This window comes from Culex quinquefasciatus, chromosome 2, assembly GCF_015732765.1.
Source record: "Culex quinquefasciatus strain JHB chromosome 2, VPISU_Cqui_1.0_pri_paternal, whole genome shotgun sequence".
NCBI lineage: Eukaryota > Metazoa > Arthropoda > Insecta > Diptera > Culicidae > Culex > Culex quinquefasciatus.
Window position 1 is genome coordinate 52237373 of NC_051862.1, and position 16344 is coordinate 52253716.

Below are 16344 nucleotides of genomic sequence, written 5' to 3' on the forward strand. Positions count from 1 at the left end.
TTAGTATTTAAAAAAATAGAGTGAAAATGCATTAAACTTTTCGCTTCGTTTGATACCCATATTGCAAAAAAAGAAATATTGAGTATTTTGGAAAAAATATGGTATTTTGTGACAATTTGAGTGTTTTATTAAAAAAAACGGTTTAGCATTCAACTTTGCCAAAACACCAATTTATTCAAATAATCAAAACACTTTTTTTAAAGAAGTAATGATGCCAAATGGGTTTTTAGACATATGAGCAATTCTCTACTAAAACCGGAAATGGATTTGGGTAATTCTCCGCCAACTCACACAGCAGTTGGCCCGACCCCTCTTCGATTTGCGTGAAACTTTGTTCTAAGGGGTAACTTTTGTCCCTGATCACGAATCCGAGGTCCGTTTTTTTATATCTCGTGACGGAGGGGCGGTACGACCCCTTCCATTTTTGAACATGCGAACAAAGAGGTGTTTTTCAATAATTTGCAGCCTGAAACGGTGATGAGATAGAAATTTGGTGTCAAAAGGACTTTTATGTAAAATTAGACGCCCGATTTGATGGCGTACTCAGAATTCCGAAAAAACGTATTTTTCATCGAAAAAAACACTAAAAAAGTTTTAAAAATTCTCCCATTTTTCGTTACTCGACTGTAAAAATTCTTGGAACATGTCATTTTATGGAAAATTTAATGTACTTTTCGAATCTACATTGACCCAGAAGGGGAACTGAAAAAAATTCATTTAGAACAAAATTTTTCATTTTAAAATTTCGTGTTTTTTCTAACATTGCAGGGTAATTTTTTAGAGTGTAACAATGTTCTACAAAAATGTAGATCAGACAATTACAAAAATTTTGATATATAGACATAAGGGGTTTGCTTATAAACATCACGAGTTATCGTGATTTTACGAAAAAAAGTTTTGAAAAAGTTACTTTTTGCGTTTTCTTTGTTTCGTCGTCCGTGTCTGTCGCGGGTGACCATGAACGGCCATGATTGATGACGACCAACTTTTTCAAAACTTTTTTTCGTAAAATCGCGATAACTCGTGATGTTTGTAAGCACTTTAAAAAATAACCCTGCTAAGTTAGAAAGAACACGAAATTTTAAAATGGAAAATTTTGTTCTAAATGAAAAAAATGACCCTTCTGGGTCAATGTAGATTCGAAAAGTAGAGCAATTCTCTACGAAATCGGTCTTTTTTCTTCAATTTTAATTTTTGTATTTTTTAATCCGACTGAAATTTTTTTGGTGCCTTCGGTATGCCCAAAGAAGCCATTTTGCATAATTAGTTTGTCCATATAATTTTCCATACAAATTTGGCAGCTGTCCATACAAAAATGATGTATGAAAATTCAAAAATCTGTATCTTTTGAAGGAATTTTTTGATCGATTTGGTGTCTTCGGCAAAGTTGTAGGTATGGATACGGACTACACTGGAAAAAATAATACACGGTAAAAAAATTTGGTGATTTTTTATTTAACTTTTATCACTAAAACTTGATTTACAAAAAACACTATTTTTAATTTTTTATTTTTGATATGTTTTAGAGGACATAAAATGCCAACTTTTCAGAAATTTCCAGGTTGTGCAAAAATCATTGACCGAGTTATGAATTTTTAATCAATACTGATTTTTCAAAAATCGAAATTTTGGTCGTAAATTTTTCAACTTCATTTTCGATGTAAAATCAAATTTGCAATCAAAAGTACTTTAGTGAAATTTTGATAAAGTGCACCGTTTTCAAGTTATAGCCATATTTAAGTGACTTTTTGAAAATAGTCGCAGTTTTTATTTTTAAATTAGTGCACATGTTTGCCCAGTTTTGAAAAAAATATTTTTGAAAAGCTGAGAAAATTCTCTATATTTTGCTTATTCGGACTTTGTTGATACGACCTTTAGTTGCTGAGATATTGCAATGCAAAGGTTTAAAACAGGAAAATTGATGTTTTCTAAGTTTCACCCAAACAACCCACCATTTTCTATCGTCAATATCTCAGCAACTAATGGTCCGATTTTCAATGTTAATATATGAAACAATTGTGAAATTTTCCGATCTTTTCGAAAAAAATATTTTCAAAATTTTCAAATCAAGACTAACATTTTAAAAGGGCGTAATATTGAATGTTTGGCCTTTTTGAAATGTTAGTCTTGATTTGAAAATTTTGAAAATATTTTTTTCGAAAAGATCGGAAAATTTCACAAATGTTTCATATATTAACATTGAAAATCGGACCATTAGTTGCTAAGATATTGACGATAGAAAATGGTGGGTTGTTTGGGTGAGACTTAGAAATCATCAATTTTCCTGTTTTTAAACCTTTGCATTGCAATATCTCAGCAACTAAAGGTCGTATCAACAAAGTCCGAATAAGCAAAATATAGAGAATTTTCTCAGCTTTTCAAAAATATTTTTCAAAACTGGGCAAACATGTGCACTAATTTTAAAATGAAAACTGCGACTATTTTCAAAAAGTCACTTAAATATGGCTATAACTTGAAAACGGTGCACTTTATCAAAATTTCACTAAAGTACTTTTGATTGCAAATTTAATTTTACATCGAAAATGAAGTTGAAAATTTTACGACCAAAATTTCGATTTTTGAAAAATCAGTATTGATTAAAAATTCATAACTCGGTCAATGATTTTTGCACAACCTGAAATTTCTGAAAAGTTGGCATTTTATGTCCTCTAAAACATATCAAAAATAAAAAAATTAAAAATAGTGTTTTTTTGTAAATCAAGTTTTAGTGACAAAAGTTAAATAAAAAATCACCAAATTTTTTTACCGTGTATTATTTTTTCTAGTGTAGTCCGTATCCATACCTACAACTTTGCCGAAGACACCAAATCGATCAAAAATTCCTTCAAAAGATACAGATTTTTGAATTTTCATACATCATTTTTGTATGGACAGCTGCCAAATTTGTATGGAAAATTATATGGACAAACTAATGATGCAAAATGGCTTCTTTGGGCATACCGAAGGCACCAAAAAAGTTTCAGTCGGATTAAAAAATACAAAAAAAATCGAATGACCGAAATCCTAGAGAACTGCTCAGTACATTAAATTTCCCATAAAATAACATGTTCCAAATTTTTTACAGTCAAGTAACGGAAAATGGGAGAATTTTCAAAACTTTTTTAGTGTTTTTTTCGATGAAAAATACGTTTTTTCGGAATTCTGAGTACGCCATCAAATCGGGCGTCTAATTTTACATAAAAGTCCCTTTGACACCAAATTTCTATCTCATCGCCGTTTTAGGCTGCAAATTGTTGAAAAACACCTCTTTTTTCGCATCTTCAAAAATGGAAGGGGTCGTACCGCCCCTCCGTCACGAGATATCAAAAAACGGACCTCGGTTTCGTGATCAGGGACAAAAGTTACCCCTAAGGACAAAGTTTCACGCAAATCGAAGAGGGGTCGGGGCAACTTTTCCCGATTTCGTGTGAGTTGGTAGAGAATTACCCATTTTAGTTTAGTGGGTTGTTTGGGTAAGACTTAGAAAACTTTAATTTTCGTGTTTCTTTTTCTTAAAGCCGCTGTATCTCAGCAACCCGAGGTCCAATCCTTAATGTCTCTTAGACAATTTTATAGCAAATTTTCCAAACTTTTGAAAATAACTTTTAGAAATGGTCACTCAAAGTCACTATTTTTAAAAATCGAAAAACTGCAAATATTTCACTAAAATCAAACTTTTTGTGGCTATATCTTGAAAATAGAGCCCTCAATAGGAAAATCTGTAAAGTACTTTTCGAATGGAAATTTAATTTTACATTTAAAAAAATTGTTTTTGCATGAAATTTCGATTTTTTTTCCAAAAATCACTATTTTTTCAAAAAATCATAACTCGGCGGCAGATATGCAATTTTTTTTCGTGTACCTATTTTTTTCTCAATAGTCCTCAACAATACCTACAACTTTGCAGAAGACATCAGAAAATCATAGTTGGTCATAGGGAAGGCCCCCATAATGTTTGAGCAAATAAAAAAAAATAAAATGGTCGAAATCGGCCGATTTTGTAGAGAGCTACTCCTATGGAATCAATTTTCATGTTGATTTTGTTTTATAAGATCTAGATTAATTTTCCAAAACAATCAATGTGCCATGGGTTTTTAATGCTCATAGAACCTTTTTGAAAATGTTACAGAATTCTATCAGATCACAAGTCAATTTTGTGATTCAGGAATTTCGATCTCACTAATATCATCCGAGGTTTAAAAAATGTGATGCTTGGAGATATCAAAGAGATTCTCGAAAATATCGTCTTGAGATTTCCAGCGAGATTTTTTCGTCGAGTTTTTATTTGAAAAGTTCGGAAATTTTATCAAGCAAAAAATATTAAATTTTATCAAATTTCCATCACAACTCCGATCAAGCTTAGCGATGCATGTTTTGACCCTGTGTGCGTGTTTACCCAACCCCCACTTTCATACAAAGTTCTTTGTGTTCTGGCTACACTTTGTGACTTGCAGCGCGCCGATGTTGCCATGAATATTTGCTCGCACAATGGTTGTCAGTTGCGCGAGGCTCACCGAACACATGTCAATATTACTAACCTGGACCACCGGCACCGGTCGATGCTTTTCCCGAACAAGTCGCGCATTTTCCAACTTTTCCCTCGCCGGATCAAAGGTGGGCGTTCCCATTTTGGGTTTATCTGAAAGAAAAAATCGTTAAAGATTGTTTTACTCAAAGTAGTTATACAACTTAAGGTAGAATCAATCTGAAAAGGTAGGCCCAAAATGCGTACATTGTAGGTCGAAAATAGGTACAACTCGCAATTTTACGCGCGTATGTATGCATGTGTGTGTATTTGCGTGTCCAGATTGTGCGGTGACCGCGCGGACGCGATGATCTATTTGCATATTGATTGTTAATTTGTTTACCAATACTTCATGCTGCAGTGGTTTAGCCTGGGAAAAGTTGGTGCACAAATTTGCATCCATTCGGCGTTCGGCGTGGTCGTCCCCGGTTGGTTGGCTGCCTGATTGACTAGTTGGCCAAATGTGGTAACTTTGTCACGTAAAGATTCGCAAAATTGAATTGCGGGCGTGGAAAAGCGGACAAATTGATTTTTCATGCTGTGTTTCGGGAATGTTTCAGTTTGTTCGGGATAAAGTTGTTACAAATAGCTGGGGTTTTGTTTTTTTTTTAAACTTTGTTCAGCGTCTGATTGTGAATCACATAATCTTAAACTCAAAACTATTAAGTCCTTGGAGATAATATTTTATAATTGATTATTGTATTTACATTTACAATTTAATAAATTCATTTCAAATTTAAATTAAATCTTAAGTTTGGCATTTTATTGCAAAATAAGGATGTTTCAAGAATTGTTTCTAAATTTAATATATTAAACATTACAGCAAATGAAAAATTTCGTTATTCTCATGAAATCGCCTACCTAAATAATGGATACAAATACAGGTATTGATAAAAAAAACATATATAAAGCCTAACTCTATTGAACTAACCACATCGCTCAGTAAATTAACTACCAATCCTGTAATGGCCCTCCTCGACACCCTTAAAGTGACCATAATTCACCTGTGCGGTGAAGTCGAGCACTTTCTTCGGTACAACGTACCGGTGGCGGCCCCATTCAGTAGGGTAAGCTGCATCGGGCTGCTAAACGAAATCCTGCAGCGAACCAACCGCTCCAGCTTCAAATCCTTTCGGGTGTTTTGGGTGGACTCTGCCGGGGACCGGATCAGCCTTCGGAACGAGCGGGATCTTCGCAATTACCTGCTGGTAGCGGCCAAGCAAACCAGCAAACAGGCGCACATCTACGTGCAACGAAACAGTAAATTGTGGAAATTTATGAAAATGTTAGCGCGGAAAATGTAGATTGGTAGTGTTATTAGTATGGAACGATTATTATTGTTAATTGTAAATAATAAAATATAAAAAAGGCATAAAAACGAAAACACTCTTTTTCTCAGGATTTTCTAAAAATCACACATAATTTTGCGAATGAGCAACTCTCTACGAAATCTGCCGATCTCGACCATGTTTACTTTTTGTATTATTTGATTTGGCTCAAACTTGTTGTTGGGGCCTTTCCTATGACCAAAGAAGCTAATTTGTGTCATTGGTTACCATACAAGTCTATTTACAATTTGGTTTAAAATCGTGTAAACTATTAAGTTCAAAATGGTGATAAATTTAACGATGGGACCTTACCTGTATAGTGATGTAATATTAACTCAATCATGTTTAAAAAAGGTATGACATAAATAAATTTTACGTCTTTGCAGATTTTTTATGTAATATTACAGCATGGCATATGTAACCATACAGTCTGGGAAACCAGCTTTACCAAAATTCAAATCTTCTGAATCCTGCTAATCGTTGAACGGCCTGATAGATTTGGCGCCTAAGGCTTGAGTTCCGTGCGTTCAACATTATGAAATTCATTTTACCTGATTGATCTATATGGTACTTATTACTTTGCCAAAGGATCAGAATCAACTCGGATCGTTTTGCACCTTAGACAAAGTTGTAGGGAATTGAATTTCCTACAAGAATCTCACACTCGAACAAATTTCTGAGAGACCAGCGCCATTGGCAGACAAATACTGAAACGATGTTATTCTAGATAAATTTTTGCGATTTTCCCTTAAATAAACTTCAACGATCATAAGCGACCCCTAAACCTTAACCGATTTGGCTCAAAATTGGCACAGATACACAGTAAGAAATAATGTAAATTTGGAAGCTGTAATTTTGGAAGGCTAAATGTAACCTCTTTTATGATGTAATTTTACCTCAATTTAGACTGAAAAAGTGACGTTACACCAGAAAAGTGGTAAAACTACACATTTCCAGAGGTAAAATTACACCTTTTTTCTGACTTAAAAGATGTACCCCTTCCCAGATGTAATATTACCATGATTTTTCGTCTGTGTACTTATTTTTGCCTAAGGAATCAAACCAGAGGGTATCCCTGATGTCGATATTTTTTAACTGTCACCCTAATGTACACCTTTCGTAAACACAAAAAAAGTTTCAATCGACGAGATGTCAACCCAGCACCAACAGTAAGGACTGGCGCCTCAGCCCGCTCGGCCATCAGACCGATGATGAATGGAAAGGATAAACGCATATAGTCGAAGGCACTAAATCATTCCAGTGTGAAAATATGTTAAATCAAGTATGAATTTTAAGAAAATATCATTTTCTGCCCGAAACTTGCACTTAGTCTAAGTCACTAAATCATTCCAGTAAGAAAATATGTTGAATAAATTATAAATTCTAAGAAAATATCATTTTCAGCCCGATACCTGCACTTAGTCGAAATCACAAAATTAAGTTTGAATTTTAAGAAAATATCATATTCAGCCCAATACTTGCACATAGTCGAAGGAACTAAATCATTCCATTGTGAAATATGTTAAAACATGCTGAAATTTTAAGAAAATATCATTTTCAGCCCGATACTTGCACTTAGTCGAAGGCACTAAATCATTCCAGTAAGAATGTTGAATCAAGTATGAATTTTAAAAAAAATATCATTTTCAGCCCGAAACTTGCACTTTGTCTAATGCACTAAATCATTCCAGTAAGAAAATATGTTGAATCAAGTTTGAATTTTAAGAAAATATCATTTTCAGCCAGATACTTGCACTTAGTCGAAGGCACTAAATCATTCCAGTGTGAAAATACGTTGAATAAAGTTTGAATTTTTAGAAAATATCATTTTCAGCCCGATACTTGCATTTAGTCGAAGGCACTAAATCGTTCCAGTGTGAACATATGTTGATTCAAGTTTAAATTCTAAGAAAAAATCATTTTCTGACCGATGCTTGCACTTAGTCAAAAGCACTAAATCATTCCAGTGTAAAAATATGTTTAAACATGTTGAAATTTTAAGAAAATATCATTTTCAGCCCGATACTTGCACTTAGTCGAAGGCACTATATCATTCCAGTAAGAAATTATGTTAAAACAAGTATAAATTCTAACAAAAAAACATTTTAAGCCCGATACTTGCACTTAGTCGAAGGCTTTGTAGGACAATTTGTTGAAAACAAAGAGGGCACTAATTGTGGGGTTAAAGGCACTAAATAGCACTAAATGAGCACTAAATTTGAGCACGGAAAAACATTCAAAACGGCGACATCTGAAATTTGACTTTTGAACTTTGTATGGCGATTTGTATGGAAACTATGAGGGCACTAAATGTGGGGTATAGGGCACTAAATAGCACTAAATGAGCACTAAATTTTAGCTTGGAAAAACATTCAAAATGGCGACATCTGAAATTTGACTTTTATGGCGATTTGTATGGAAACTATGTGGGCACTAAATGTGGGGTATAGGGCACTAAATAGCACTAAATGAGCACTAAATTTTATCGCAAAGAAAATTCAAAATGGCGACACGTGTCATCTGGCTTGTATTTCAAATTTTGTATGGCAATTTGTATGGAAACTGTAAGGGCACTAAATGTGGGGTATAAGGCACTAAATAGCACTAAATGAGCACTAAATTTTAGCACAAAGAAAATTCAAAATGGCGACACGTGTCATCTGGCTTGTATTTCAAATTTTGTATGGCAATTTGTATGGAAATTGTAAGGGCACTAAACGTGGGGTATAAGGCACTAAATAGCACTAAATTAGCACTAAATTTTAGCACAAAGAAAATTTAAAATGGCGACACGTGTCATCTGGCTTGTATTTCAAATTTTGTATGGCAATTTGTATGGAAATTGTAAGGGCACTAAATGTGGGGTATAAGGCACTAAATAGCACTAAATTAGCACTAAATTTCAGCACAAAAAATCAAAATGGCGACATTTGTCATCTGGCTTGTATAGACCGCTCTCTTGTACCGAGCTTGCTGGTTTTCCTATCTAGTTAGCATAAGAGGCATCGATTTGTCTTTATAAAAAATCGTTTTCGTTTTTTTTCCAAAATAATGAACCATTTTTGACACACCACTGACACTTCATTTTCTTGCAAGACAGGCGGAGTTTAATTTTTCACCTGAGTTTTTCATCATATCATGCCTTGCCCCTCGTTTGCAAAGCTCTCCTTTTTTATATACGAAGTTCCGTTGATTGTGTCACCTCAGCCACTGCATCACATGCATTGTTGTGCCTGTCATGCTCTTGTTTTCTACGGAGATTGCTGCAACCGAGTGTGGGGCACTTCCTTCACTTCCACTCGGCAAGAATGGGGTTTTTTGCTAAACCTCGTACCATCGTTTCAATTTGTGCTCCATCATGGTTCAGAAAGAGAAAAAAGGTTGTTCAGATTTTTTGTTTTAGTTTATATTACTTTAACATTGATGCCATCTTCAAAGACGCCGACGTGCCACCCAAGCTAAGATGTTATGGAGTGAACTGGATTTTATTTCAAGAAATATACTGACAAGCAAAGTAAAGAAAACATCTTAGTCAAAACATGGATATCTATCGTAGATTTCAAAGTGTACCTGTAACCCTACTTTCCACCTGGCCACACGTGAACCACGTGAGTATGCACACGTAGAAGCAACAAACATCTTGAGCGTACGTTAACCAGCACAGAGAGCGAGTGCAAACAGTAGATTGTTTGGGCGTGGTGTGTGCATTCATTCCGGAAGGAGTGCATCTTGCAGATTTCGTCGCGGGAAGAAGAATCCTGTGTCATGTCATCAGCAGCAGTGGCACCCCGGAAAATGATGCCTTCAATTGTTTTCTACTCTTTTTTTCTCTCCTTCCAAAGATGCTGTTGTTGCTCCTCATCGTCTCCTTGAGACCGCCATTGCCGGCTTTTCTTACCCCCAACGATATTGCATAATAGTCTGAAGATGACGACGAGCCACAATTTGCATCCTCCTCTGCTGAAAGATGCTCACGGTGAAAAAAGTTGGAAATTTGAATTGCACTTTTAAAAATCGCTTTTTACCATCTTTTGTAAAACAACTAATAACATTTCAGTACCCCTAATATTCAAATAAAATTGAAGTATTTTTCTACTGTTCACCAAAGCACCCAGAAGGATCATGAAGGGATAAAGAGCGCACCCATCATGCACCATATCATGCCCGTGTTTCGCGACAAGTTTTGAAAAGCGAATGAATGAAAATTCTGGGTGGTGGGTGGTGGGTGCATTGAAGGACGCGGCATATAGGAGAATGAATGTGTGCATATGAATGAGCTGCCACCTGCCAGGCTGGTTGGGGTCGCTCGGGGCTGCGGTTTACCTCTTCACGGTGTGACCTAGAAAGTGGGATAGGTCATGAATGGGACATGGAAATGTAGTCTATTCTGGAGGGTTTTTTGTTCTAGTTGAGCGGGAAGAAAAGTTTTTCTAAATTTAATCATTATACCTAGATATTTTACAATAAATGACAATTGATATTTTTGCAAATGGAAAATAACCCCTCCTGCCCCCTCTCCACTTTTTTCAATTATTATATAATATAAAATATAATTATTTACCAAAATCACACTAATACACCAAACCTAACTGATTCCGTCCGTTCACAGAATCTGTCTCTGCGGTTAATGCAACGCAGTAGGCCTGGCCGCTGTAATTTCAGCTGTTTATATTTGGGGCTAAGTTGACCCGAGCAGACGGGAAAAACTTGGGAATAAAATGTTTTGATATTTGAAAATAACATTTTATGTTATTTATAACAAGATATGTTATTCGTCGTTATGAATTTTTTGTTATTGGATCGTTATTGTAATAACAGATCAATAACATTTTGGGTTATTCTTCGAATAAATCTTTGTTATTATTTTTTGTTATTTTAACAACTAATCCAATCATGCCAATAACGGTTGGAGATATTCTTCCATAACATAAAATGTTATTCCAAAGTTGTTTTAGCCTTTAGTCAATATCAGACCCATAACAAATTTTGTTATGATAACATAAACTGTTATTCAACTCTTATGCAAAAATGGATTTTTTTCAAGAAGAAACCATAACAATTTCTGCTATTTTAACAGTATTTGTTATTGAAATGGCATGAATTTAGTTATTACCGTCTGTTTGGGGAGGTATTTTTTAATTTTAGTAATACCTACGTGTTTAAAATTTTATTTTATGGTCAAAATTTTGAAATCAAGCTTAACTTTTAAAAAGGTTTTACTTAGAAAATTATCGATATTTTAAACCAAATTATATATTTTTCTAAATTATTTTTATTGAAAAGATCAGAAAATTTTCCAAAAATTCAACTTTTGATATAAAAAATTGGACCAATATTTACAGATATTTTTAACGTCAGTTTGGAATTACAGGCTAATTAAGTGACACTTAGTGGAATTCATTTTCATCGATTACAATTCTTTGTAAGGTCAGAAAAATAATAAGAGAGCAGTTCTCTCAAATTTCGGTTATTCGATTTTTTTTTGTATTTTTTAATCCGACTGAAACTTTTTTGGTGCCTTCGGTATGCCCAAAGAAGTCATTCTGCATCATTAGTTTGTCCATATAATTTTCCTTGCAAAAATCTGTATCTTCTGAAGGTTTTTTTTAATCGATTTGGTGTCTTCGGCAAAGTTGTAGGCATGGATACGGACTACACTGGAAAAAAACGATACACGATAAAAAAACTTTTTGTCACTCTTCTGATTTGCAAAAAAAAGACTATTTTTAATTTTTTTTTAATTTTTTGATAAGTTTTAGAGCACATCAAATGCCTACTTTTCAGAAATTTCCAGGTTGTGCAAAAATTGACCGAGTTATGAATTTTTTAATCAATTCCATTTTTTTCAAAAAATCGAAATATTGGTCGCAAAAAATATTCAACTTCATTTTTCGATGTAAAATCAAATTTGCAATCAAAAAGTACTTTAGTGAAATGTTTATAAAGTGCACCGTTTTCAAGTTAAATTATTTTTTTTGTGACTTATTTTAAAAATAGTTGCATTTTTTTATTTTTTTAAATTAGTGCACTTGTTTTCCCACTTTTGAAAAAAATATTTTTGAAAAGCTGAGAAAATTTTCTATATTTCGCTATTTTGAACATTGTTGATACGACACTTAGTTGCTGAGATATTGCCATGCAAAGATTTAAAAACATGCAAATTGATATTTTCCAAGTCTCACCCAAACAACCCAACATTTTCTAACGTCGATATCTCAGCAACTAATGGTTCGATTTACAATGTTAAAATATAAAACATTCGTGAAATTTTCCGATTTTTTTTAAAAAGGCATGTTTAAATCAGGACTAACATTTCAAAAGGGCCAAACATCTAATATTACGCCCTTTTTAAATGTTAGTCTTGGTTTAAAAACTATGAAAATTATTTTTTTTCGAAAAGATCGGAAAATTTCACGAATCTTTCAAATTTTAACATTGAAAATCGGACCATTAGTTGCTGAAATATCAACATTAGAAAATGGTGGATTGTTTGGGTGAGACTTAGAAAACATCAATTTTCTTGGTTTTGAACGTTTGCATGGCAATATCTCAGCAACTAAGGGTCGTATCAACAAAGTTCAAAAAAGCAAAATATAGAGAATTTTCTCAGCTTTTCAAAAATATTTTTTTCTAAAGTGGGCAAACATGTGCACTTATTTAAAAAATTAAAAACTACGACTATTTAAAAAAAAGTTATTTAAAAATGGCCACTAAAGTACTTTTTAATTGCAAATTAGATTTTACATCGAAAAATGAAGCGGACAAACTTTTGCACCAATATTTTGATTTTTTGAAAAAAATCAGTATTGATTCAAACATTAATAACTCGGTCAAAGATTTTTTGCACAACTTGGAAATTTCTGAAAAGTTGGAATTTGATGTCCTCTTAAGAATATTAAAAAAAATGAAATAAAAATAGTGTTTTTTTGCAAATCAAGTTTAAGTGACAAAAAGTAAAATTAAAAATCAGCCATTTTTTTACCGTGTATAATGTTTTCCAGTGTAATCCGTATCCATATCTACAACTTTGCCGAAGACACCAAATCCATCAAAAAAATCCTTCAAAAGATACAGATTTTTGAATTTTCATACATCATTTTTGTTTGGACAGCTGCCAAATTTGTATGAAAAATGAAATGGACAAATTAATGATACAAAATGGCTTCTTTGGGCACATCTAAGGTACCAAAAATGTTTCAGCCGGATTAAAAAATACAAAAATTAAAATTGAAGAAAAAGGTAAATTTCGTAGAAAATTGCTCTAGAGAAATTTTCGCATCTTTTCGAAAATTAATTAGGGCACTTTCTTTTCAACTACATAAATCTAAAAAATGAAAACAATGTACGCCTGAAAGTAGCTATAACAGTACATTTTATCAACAAAATTGCAAAGTACTTTTCCATTGCAAATTCAATTTAAAATTAAAAAAATGATTTTAAAAATTGTTTTTGCCCAGATTATCGATATTTTCTAAAAACTCTTGTCTCATACATCAGATTTTGCACCATCACGCACAATAGCTTGAGAGATGTTTTTTTAGTTCCCAAAAAAAAAAAATAAAATGAATAAGGCCGATGCAAATATTTAAAAAAGTTTTTGTCCCTCGGCCCTGGCCGAGGTCAAGGGGGGGGCAAAAAAATAAAAAAATATAAAAATTTAAATAACAAGCCATAGTCTTCACATTTAAATGAAAAAAGTGTTTTAAAATGCATTTTACACTAGTTCAGTTGTTTTGCAATCATTAGTTTTCAAAAAATCTAAGATCTGACAAAAACAAAAATTGTATCGAAAAAAAAGATTTTGCATCGAAAATTTTCAAAAAATCTTAAGATTTTTTAATAAACCCAAACATGCTAAAAATGATTTTTTGCAATTCCGTCTTGAAACTTCCTACTTTTCCTGTCATTCTCGCGTGACGAAACAGCCTACTTTTATCTACTAAAAATAACAGAATCGAAAAGAAACACATTTCAAAACAAATGCTGAAAAGTTCTACTTTTCAGCACTGAAATGGATGCTGAAAAGTTGAACTTTTCAGCACTAGTTTTGAAAAGTAATACTTTTCAAAAATTTTTTGATTTAAACGATTTATTGACAAAATACATGAACATTCGACTTATAATTTCACTCAATGGGTGTTTTTCAGAAATGCAAAAAATGTTGTATGGAACTCGTTGCAAACCTCGATTTTTTCAGCACTTGTCGTATTTATCCAACTCGGCGAACCTCGTTGGATAAATGTACGACTCGTGCTGAAAAAATCTTCTTTTTGCAACTTGTTGCATAAACTACTATTACACGCTGGAGAATGTATTTAAATTTGATTTCAGCTGGTTGCACTTGAATTTTCATTGAAATTTTGAAGTTTATTGTAAAAATATTTTTTTTGTCCCCTGATTTTTCGGGCCAATTTTGAAGGGGGTGACAAAAACTTTTAAAAATATTTGTACCAGCCTAAAACGAAAATAAAAAAAAAACGTATTTTGGAAACTCAACTTTTAGTGATAAATAGACAATGGATTTTTTCCATGCACCGTTTGTCTCTGAAAAGCTTTTCCGAAGACACCAAATCGATCAGAAAATCTCTTCTCAAAATACAGAATTTCATACATTTACCCATTTTGTATGACCATACCTCCAAATTTGTATGGAGACTTGTAAGGTAAAAAAATAATGATGCAACACAGCTATTTTGACAATATTTCATTCAAATCCATTCTTGTTCAATTTTTCTAGACTTTTAAACAACCTTCCACAAACAAATTACATTATTTTTAAATTAATTTAACAAGTTTGCTCAGAAAATGATTTACAAGCAACACTTTTCCCAACCTTTTGCGTAAACAGTGCAGATTTGCACACCCACCAGTACCAGCCAGCTTCCCCTGTCATCATCCAAAGTAATAAACGTCACACCCATAAATGCAACCCACGGGAACGCTCCATTTTCATTACAGGGTGTGCAAATTCGGGACCTCCCCCAGCCTCTCAACCCGGCCAAATGTTTACACGGATAAATTGAGTTACCCTCGTCGTTACATGCACAAACACCCAACACATACGTTCAGGACGTGTGGTTATAGGATTTAATTAAAACATCATTAATTTAGCTCATTTTTTCCCCCTCGGGAGATGTCCGGTTACCGTGGGTCCTGTGTCCGTCCTCCGGCTGGTTCCAATCGAGTGCATTTCCGGGTGGCGCCCATCTCACGTGGTCAGCGACACACACACACACACACCCTCAAAAAACACGCGTCAACCGTATCAATGCAATTAGCGAAATTATGGTAAAATCTGTTTACACTGGCGATTACGTTGGCGGCCAGAGGATGCTTAAATGAGGTTTGGTTGGGCTTGTGGGACGTTCGGAATTTTGTCGCTTGTGAGCACGGGACGCCGGAAATGCGCTTCATTTTGAGTCGATGAGGTGATGCTAGAGCTGCCGAAAGGGTGCGGCCGAGTGAAATTGGTTTAAATCTGTTTACTGCGTTGAAACTTCGCCCCTCCAGCAGTCTAATATCAAAGTAATTGAAAAAGAATTCCAAATCATCACCTTTTCAGGCTGCAAATGATTGAAAACACGTCTTTTTTTAGAATGTTTGAAAATTAAAGGGGTCGTATCGCCCCTCCGCCACGAGATGTCGAAAAACGTACCTCGGATTCGTGATCAGGGGCAAAAATTACCCCTTAGGACAAAGTTTCACGCAAATCGAAAAGGGGTCGGGGCAACTGCTGTGTGAATTGGCGGAGAATTACCCAGAAAATGAAATTCTGCTTTAAACATGGAAACTACAGTTTTTTATTCAAAAAACTGCTGATAATTATTAATTCTCTACAACATAACATAAAAATTCGCAGACAATCTATTTTCAACCAATTTAGATCTTTAAAAAAGAATCGGTCAAATGTTTTTGAAAATGTATCTTTTTTAGTCAATTTGGCTGTGCATATCACTAACATTTTCTATATTTTGAGTAATGTTTTTTTTTCTAAATTTATCATTTTATATCAGAAAATGTAAAAAAAGAGAGGAAAAATTGAAAACAAACTTTAAAATAAAAAATTAAAATACTAGAAGGGAAAAAAATTAATGTTATCAATAGCTGGTACAATAAGTTTAATACTATTAGAAACACACATAAACTAAGATAAATGCAAACAAAAATAAAATAAATTGAACAAGAGAAGTAAAACAAAAGTTGCTACAAATGGAAAATAAAATGTTGGAAATAAATTTGATCGTTAGAGGGCAAATATTTGTTTTCAAATTGTTAAAAAGTGAAAAACAAGTTTTCCGAAAAATAAAGAAAATATCAGAAGATTTACGATTTGAGATTTGAAAACAGACAATTAGCATTCAAAATGTCGTCAGTATTTCATTAAAATAAAAAATGGACAGCAAAATGGAATTTGAATCATAAATTGAATGCCATTAAAACAAATACTTAAAGTTTTTTCATCCATCGGCCCAAGTCAAGAAGAGGGGAAGT

At 33.5% G+C, this 16344-nt stretch overlaps 1 protein-coding gene across 2 annotated transcripts in view; it reads left to right on the forward strand.

Moving 5' to 3' along the window:
* Positions 1–16344, forward strand: part of LOC6035666 (prolow-density lipoprotein receptor-related protein 1) — a 360121-nt gene that overhangs the window by 23937 nt on the left and 319840 nt on the right. The window lies entirely within an intron of this gene.